The sequence below is a fragment of the Rutidosis leptorrhynchoides genome, chromosome 3 (assembly GCF_046630445.1).
Source record: "Rutidosis leptorrhynchoides isolate AG116_Rl617_1_P2 chromosome 3, CSIRO_AGI_Rlap_v1, whole genome shotgun sequence".
Taxonomy (NCBI): Eukaryota; Viridiplantae; Streptophyta; class Magnoliopsida; order Asterales; family Asteraceae; genus Rutidosis; species Rutidosis leptorrhynchoides.
The window spans coordinates 107,289,695-107,298,644 of NC_092335.1; positions in this window are offsets into that span (position 1 = coordinate 107,289,695).

An 8,950-nucleotide genomic window follows, 5' to 3' on the forward strand; every position below is an offset into this window, starting at 1 on the left:
CCATAAGGGCACGTGAATGTGGTTTTCTCTTGGTCCTCGGTTGCTATTGGAATTTGAAAATATCCGGAAAATCCATCTAGAAAACAATAGTAACTATTTCCGGCTAATCTTTCCAACATTTGATCAATGAAAGGTAAGGGAAAGTGATCTTTTCTGGTGGCGTCATTTAATTTTCTATAATCAATACACACACGCCATCCTGTTACAGTCCTAGTAGGAATAAGCTCATTTTTCTCATTTGTAATGACAGTCATGCCACCCTTCTTAGGCACGCATTGAACTGGGCTTACCCATGGACTATCAGAAATTGGATAAATTAAACCTGCATCTAGCTGTTTAATAATCTCTTTCTTAACTACATCTTGCATATTAGGATTTAGTCTTCGTTGGCGTTGCACATACGTTTTATGACCTTCTTCCATAAGGATTTTATGTGTGCAATACGAAGGACTTATTCCTTTAATATCATGAATCTTCCATGCAATGGCTGGTTTATGAGCTTTCAACACAGAAATGAGTTGTGATTTCTCATTTTCAGTAAGAGAAGATGATATTATTACAGGTAATTCAGATTCACCATGTAAATAAGCGTATTCCAAATGGTTTGGAAGTGGCTTTAACTCTAATTTCGGAGGTTCTTCTATCGATGATTTGTATCGATATCTGTCTTCTTCTTTTAGCATTTGAATTTCTTCTGTTGTTGGTTCATATCCATTAGCTATAAGTGTAGCTAACATTTCAGCTTCATCAATTGGTTCATTACCTTCTCCTAAAGAACATTCTCCTGTTCCTTGTAATTCTGGAAATTCTTCTAATAATTCTGCATGTGCATCTATAGTTTGAATATAATAACATGTATCATCTGCAGATTGTGGTTGTTGCATTGCTCTATCAACTGAAAAGGTAACACTCTCATCCTCTATACTTAGGGTCAATTTCTTACCGAACACGTCTATCATTGCTTTAGCCGTGTTTAAGAATGGTCTTCCTAATATGAGAGGAACTTGAGAATCTTCTTCCATGTCCAAAACAACAAAATCTACTGGAAATACTAAAGTACCAACTTTAACTAGCATGTTCTCCATTATCCCTCTAGGATATTTTATTGATCTATCGGCTAGTTGTATGCTTATTCTGGTTGGTTTCAATTCTCCAAGGTCTAGTTTAGCGTATAGTGAATACGGCATTAGATTTATACTAGCACCTAAGTCTGCCAATGCTTCTATTGAACTAAGACTACCCAGAAAACATGGAATTGTGAAACTTCCTGGATCAGATAGTTTTTCTGGTATCTTATTCAACAGCACTGCTGAACAATTAGCATTCATGGTAACAGCCGAGAGTTCTTCCATTTTCTTTCTATTTGAAATTAGATCTTTCAAGAATTTAGCATATCTAGGCATTCCTGAAATCACATCAATGAAAGGAAGATTTACATTTATCTGTTTAAACATATCTAAGAATTTGGATTGCTCGGCTTCAAGTTTCTCTTTCTTCATTTTACTCAGGTAAGGAAGTGGTGGCTGGTATGGTTTAACATAAGGTTTAGCCTTAACCGTGTTATCTTTATTAACCTTTTCAACTACCGGTTCTTTTTCCTTATCTTGTTTAGGTTGGGGTTCTTGTGGAGTAGGAATAGCTTCATCAGAAGTTACAGGTATTTCAGGTGGTTTAAGTGTTGTACCACTTCGTGTGGTAATGGCTTTAGCTGTTTCATTCCGGGGGTTAGCATTTGTATCACTAGGTAGACTTCCCGGTTTTCTTTCACCTATTAACCTTGCTAGGTTACTTACTTCTTGTTCTAGATTTTGAATAGAAGCTTGTTGATTTCTAAATGCTTGAGCATTTTGTTCATTAGTTTGTTTCTGAGATGTGAAAAACTGCGTTTGAGTTTCAACTAGCTTCGTCATCATATCTTCTAAATTCGGCTTTTTATCATCGGTTTGTTGTGGTGGTTTGTTTTGAAAATTAGGTCTTTGCTGATTGTAAGTATTATTGGATACTTGTTGATTGCTAGGACCTTGTTGGTTGTTGTATGGGATATTTCGGTTATAATTTTGGTTTTGATTTTAAATAGGTCTTGGCGGTTGATAATTATTCTGATAATTATTTCCAGGCCTTTGGTTTATGTATGAAATATTCTCTCTTTGTTCCATTGTTAATTCAATACTGAGACAATCTTTTATCAAATGTGGTCCTCCACATTGCTCACAACTAATTCGTATTGAGTGAATATCTTTAGTCATCTTTTCCATTCGTCTCTCGACAGCATCTATCTTTGTGGAAATGGAATCTAAGTCATGGCTAGAATCGGCTCTAGCTGCTTTAGTGATCTAACGATATCTTTTTCTTGGTGCCACTCATGTGAGTGGGAAGCAGTGTTATCAATAATTTTGTAAGCATCAGTTTCGGTTTTCTTCATAATAGAACCACCAGCTGCTATATCTATGTCTTTCCTTGTAGTGATGTCGCATCCTTGGTAGAATATTTGTACTATTTGACAGGTATCTAAACCATGTTGCGGACATCCTCTTAACAACTTTCCATATCTTGTCCACGCCTCATATAGAGTTTCATTCGGCTTCTGTGTGAACATAACAATTTCTGCTTGAAGTCTTACGGCTTTAGATGCCGGAAAGAATTGTTTAAGAAAATTTTCAACTAATACGTCCCATGTATCAATCGCCCCTTCAGGTAACGATTCTAACCAATCTTTGGCTTCTCCTATTAAAGTCCAGGGAAATAACATGAGATATATCTGTTCATCCTCCACTTCTCGGATTTTAAATAGTGTGCATATCCTATTAAAGGTACGTAAATGTTCATTTGGATCTTCCTTAGGCGCACCACTAAATTGGCATTGATTAGTCACCATGTGTAGAATTTGTCCTTTGATTTCATAATCTAGCGCATTAATGTCTGGATGAGTAATTACGTGACCTTGGCCAGTGCGTTTAGCTCTCATTCGGTCTTCCATACTTAAAGGTTCCAGATTCTCCATAATTGAATTTGTTGAATCGGAATCACTAGAGGATTCTGATTTAATGGTTCGTTCCTCAACAATCTTTGTTTGAATGATTGGTGGTTCCGGAGGAAAGTTTAGTGGTTCAGGATCTACGAATCGTCCCTGAATATTCTCCGGATTCTCAATTGTGAGGTCGGGTTCAAAAAATGGATTATCGGAAATTTGAACTGGAGTACTTGGTCGACTGGATGACGATTCTAAAGAAAAATCAACGGTAGTAATATTTGCTAAATGTCTTGATCTAGTTACAGGTGGTGAACGTACAAAAGGTGGTGAACATCTTGCTCGGTGCATTCACTGAATATCCTATTAGTTTTAAAAAGGAAAGAAAAATTATAATAAGTTATCCAATCAATAGACTTTTCTGATTTTGCCCACGTTTCGAATAGCCAAAAGATGCAGCAGAGGGGCAGGATTCTTTTGGTCTCAATATAGTTGAGGACTGTTTGGCTCCAATAACCCGGTCCACGTACAAATCCAACTATTACTACGAACATGAAAATTTTGATGTCTATTAATTTAACCACTTAAAATAAATTTTCGTAATTTTAAGAAATTTAGATAAGAAGTAGAATAAAAATCTATGTCCTAAAACTAGAATAGCGAGAAATAAGAAAGAAAAAGAGTTCGTCGAAAAAGGTCGAAAAAGAAAAATGGTTAAAACATAAAAGGTGACGGAAAAATAAAAGAAACTTATAAAACTTAAAAATACTTGACTAACCTAACCTTATTACTACAACTAACTTAAAATTATAATCGCAAATTGAGATTACTAATTGGAATGATAATTGATACATAGGTAAAAGTCGTCTAAAAATATTAAAGCTTACAGGAAAAACTATATCCCAAATGGAAATAACTTAAAAAGAAACTAAAACTTAAAAAGGCGTCGCAAAATTCTAAAGCACCTAAATCTTAGTCTAAAGAGAAAGCACTTAAGAAATTCTACGGCAAAGCCTAAAAATCTAGAAGTAAAAATAACTATGGCAAAAACAAAGTTTAAAACTAAATATGAGCGAAAAATACAAATATTACGCTAAAACAATTAAAAAGGGATAAAATATAAAAATATACAAAAAGTTGTAAAAAGTACAATTTTTTATAAAAATATTATTTTTATATTATTTATTTATTAAAACTATTAATTTTACAATTTAATTAAACTTAATAAACTAAATATACAAATTAATTAAAACTTAAATTAAATACTAAATTAATTAAATATTTAACCCTAATACAAATTAATTAATAATAATTAATAATACTCCGTAATTAATGCAGATTAGGGTTCTGTGTACCCGTGTCAGAGTGTCTCCGCGACTTGCGGTATTCAAAGCATCAAACCCCGCGAGTCGCGGGGTTCCAAATTTCAACTCGGGTGCAGTTCAAAATTTGACGTTTTAATTTTTTTTTTTATTTTTTTTTTATTTTCTGTTTTTATATTTTAAAATCTAAATATTTATATAATAAAAACTTATATTTTAAAAACTAAAATAGAACTACTTTATAATTTTATAAATAAAAATCTTAAAGCTAGATTTATATATATATATATATATATATATATATATATATATATATATATATATATTTTTCGGTTTTTTATATTTATAAAATATATTTATAAAATAAATTAAATAAAACTTATATTTTTACAAACTAAAGAAACTTTATAAAACTTAAATATTTATCAAACTCCTAAAAATATTTATATTTTTGTTTTTCTTTTTATATTTTCGAATATTTAAAACGTATTTTTATAAAGACGAATTTTAATAAAAGTAAACTAAATTTTTTTTTTTTATATTAGCGTTGCGCTTCCGGCTTTTAAGAGTTTCCCCGGCAGCGGCGCCAAAAATATACTTGATGTCTTAGCAGAGGGGTACAAAATAGTTATATATTTACTACGATATACTATTGAATACGATACAATTTTAAACAAGATATTTATTTATTTAGAGAATGGATATACTTAAACCTTGCTACAACACTTATAGGCAGTGTACCTAATCGTACAGTAGTGTAGTTTTTAGTAAGTCCGGTTCGTTCCACAGAGAATCTTTTTAAACAAAGCTTAACGCTATATTAGTTTACTTTTATAAAAATACAAATATATATATAAGTAATATTATTATTATAAAGGGGGGGTTTTTACCGTTTAATGACCGGTTTGTCGATTTTAAAACTTTAGTCGCAGTTAAAACCGAATGTAAAATAATAAATATAAATACAAGACTTAAATTAAAGCGTAAAGTAAATAACAATAATGAAATTGCGAATAATAAAAATGCGATAAAATAAACTTGCGATAATTAAAAAGTACGATAATTAAAAGTGCAATTAAATACAATAACAATAAAAATGCGATAATTAGAAGTGCAATTAAATATAAAATAAAGGAAATTAAATATGAAATAAAAGAATTATGCTTATTTAAACTTCCGTAATCATGATGTTTGACGTGTTGATTTTAGTTTTATGCCCATGGGTTAATTGTCCTTTGTCCTGGATTATTTAATATGTCCGTCTGATTTTTGTCCATTACAGTCCATCAGTCATAAATATAAAGAGCGAAAGCCTTCGTCAAATTATTCTTATTCCCGAAGTCAAATATTCCAACTAATTGGGGATTCGAATTGTAACAAGGTTTTAATACTTTGTTTAATGAATACACCAGGTTATCGACTGCGTGTAAACCAAGGTTTTACTACTTTGTTAACAATTACACCAATTACCCTTGAATGTAATTCACCCCTGTTTCAACAAGTCTATTAACTATTAATCCAGTTCCGTGTCCGGTAAAATGAATAATTATTGGTATTTATAGATATCCCGCCCACCGTACCCAGTCAAGCGTATGTGGTTATATATAAATACATCGAATTATAAGTTTGTATATTAAATTAACAAGGTATTTTTTAGTTAATATAAAACCCATTAATAGCCCATAGTCTAATTTCCACAAGTGTTGTTCTTTTATGCAACCCCCAATTATGGTACAAAGCCCAATTACCCAATTTTAGTAATTAGCCCAACATCATGATTACTTCGGATTAAATAAGCATAATAATAACTTAGCTACGAGACATTAATATAAAAAGGTTGTACATAACTTACAATGATTAAAAATAGCGTAGCGTTACACGGACAGAATTTCGACTTACACCCTTACAATATTCGCTAACATACCCTTATTATTAGGATTTAAAATTAAAATTAAAATTAAAATATAAATTATATATATATTTTTACGTATATATTGAAAGAGAGATAGATTAAGAGTGTGAAAAATGATCAGAATTCGGTTGGCTTTATAGGGACTTTCAGAATTTGGGCCTCCGCGACTCGCGGCCCTTTTGGCCTTCAAACTCCGCGAGTCGCGGAGTTTGTAAATACAGCTCACACAAGTTTGGCTCTTTGTTTACCGACGGTTTTATAAATAAATATAATATATTAAATAATTATAAGAATTATTTAAATATTATATTATATTTATGTGCATAGTTGACTTGTAATATTTAGTCCGTTGCGTCGAGCGTTGAGAGTTGACTCTGGTCCCGGTTCCGGATTTTTGAACGTCCTTGCGTACAATTTAATATCTTGTACTCTGCGTTTTGAATCTTGTACTCTTGTAATTTCGAGACGTTTCTTATCAATAATTGGAACCTCTTTGATTGTATTTTGTACTTTTGAGCTTTTTGGTCGTTTGCGTCTTCAATTCGTCGAATCTGTCTTTTATCTTCACCTTTTATTATTTAAACGAATATCACTTTTAAATAGAACAATTGCAACTAAAAGCTTGTCTTTCTTGAGGAATAATGCTATGAAATATATGTTCGTTTTTAGCATTATCATTTGTCTACACGCGCTTTAACATAGTTTGATAACCTTAAACCGAATTCAATACATTCATGGGAGGAACTAGCCACCAAGTTTTTAAACAAATTTTATCCACCTTCTCTGCAAACCTGTTTAAGAAATGACATCAGAAACTTTTCTTAAAAAAAAGAGTCATTGTGTTTAGCATGGAAAAGAGTAAAGGTAATGCTTAAAGATGTCCGAATCATTCATTAAATCGGGTAGGCATAATCTGCATGCTTTGCAATAGTTTGACCAAGGATGATAAGTCTCTCCTGGACATAGCCTCGCAAGGCAATTTCATGTCACGAACAACAGACGAAGCATGGAATCTCTTAGAAACAATAGCAGCACAACAGGAAAATTGGAGCAATGAAGCTGCTGAGAAGGATAACGTCTTCGCTCAGAAGGTAAAAATGCTGGAAACCAGATTACAACATCTAAGGTATCCTTACCCTAGATGGGCATATACACAGCAGAATAGCTCAGACTCTAATATAATCTTCCCATCACACCAACCTACTCTCCACTCTAAAGAAACTTTAGTCGACTTTATGAAAAAGCAATACATGATAAACCTTCAAGGCATAGAATGCCAAAATAAGTTTGATACTTTGATAAAGACTTTTGAAGAATTAATAACCAATTTTTAGCCTACGCTTAAACGGTTAACCGCTAAAGTTGAAATAGAGCGTAGTGAGTTTGATGCCCTAGTAGTCACCAGAGGTGGGAAGGAAACAACTGTTAACATACCCATACAAGATTTTTCTGATACGGAACCTGTGCCAATTGACCCGATTGTCAATCCACCGGAACCTATCTTTCCTAAAGCTCTGGAAATTATCCCGCAAGCCCGCATACCTTTCCAGGTGGGCTTAGGAAGGAAAAACAGGAAGCGCAATTCGCTAAGTATTGAGATATTATTAAGAATCTGCATTTGAATATACGACTAGTAGATGATTTAGTAGAAATGCCAAACTGCGCTAAATTTTCCAAAGAATTGCTTTCAAACAACGAGAGATTAAGAGAGATAGTTAGCTTACCCTTAAGTAAAGAATTTTCATTAGTGTTACAACATGGTATTCCCCCTAAGTTAGGAGATACAAGAAGATTTACGTACCTTGCTACCTACAAGATGTCCAAATTAGCAATGTGTTAGCAGACTTAGGAGTCAGTGTAAACCTAATGCCCAATTCATTATTCAAAAAGCTAGGATTAAATAACTTAAGACCTACCAGAATGACTATCCAACTCGCGGACAGATCATTTAAGATTCCTAGAGGAATAGCTGAGGATGTCCTAGTCAGAGTGGATAAGTTTGCATTTTCCATTGATTTCATCATTATGGATATTGCGGAAGACACGAAGGTCCCACTCATACTTGGCAGACCATTCTTGAATACTGCCAAAGCCATAATTGATGTACACGAGAAATCACTTAAGTTAAGAGTTGGTATGAAGAAGTCACATTTAATGTTGACTGACTCATGAGCCATCCTCGCGAAGAAGATCTCAATCTCGCTGATTCTTTTCAAGAACTCGTCAACAAATATCTGAAGGATACCATGGCTATATGCAGTCAAGATCAAATTTCTAAGGATCTGTTCTTTACACCTCCTGAAGAAAATCTCGACATCCATTCAGCCATAGATCTTGGTCAATATAAATCTCCCCTCTCCGAAAGTAACTTTCTCAGCAAGACTATCCAAATAGCATCGCTAGGTCAACGCATTCCCCTACCTCTGTTAAGGAGAAGACTAAATGAAGAAACAGATTTCATTTCAGTATTTCAGGAACCATGGTTAAATGAGGACTGCGTTGAAATTCCTGAACCAACCTTCGAAACTAAAGAAGACGTTTCTGAAGATGAAGCATTAAGAAGGACAATTTCTAGAACCAAAGAACAAATATCATCAATGACCGCTATTAAGGAAGAAGAATCAGAATTCTAGGAGAGATATGACTCGTTAAATAGAGCAGAAATAGCTAGAATGAAGCCATCTATCGAGGAACCTCTGGAATTAGAGTTGAAGAAGTTACCCTAACATCCGGAGTATGCATTCTTAG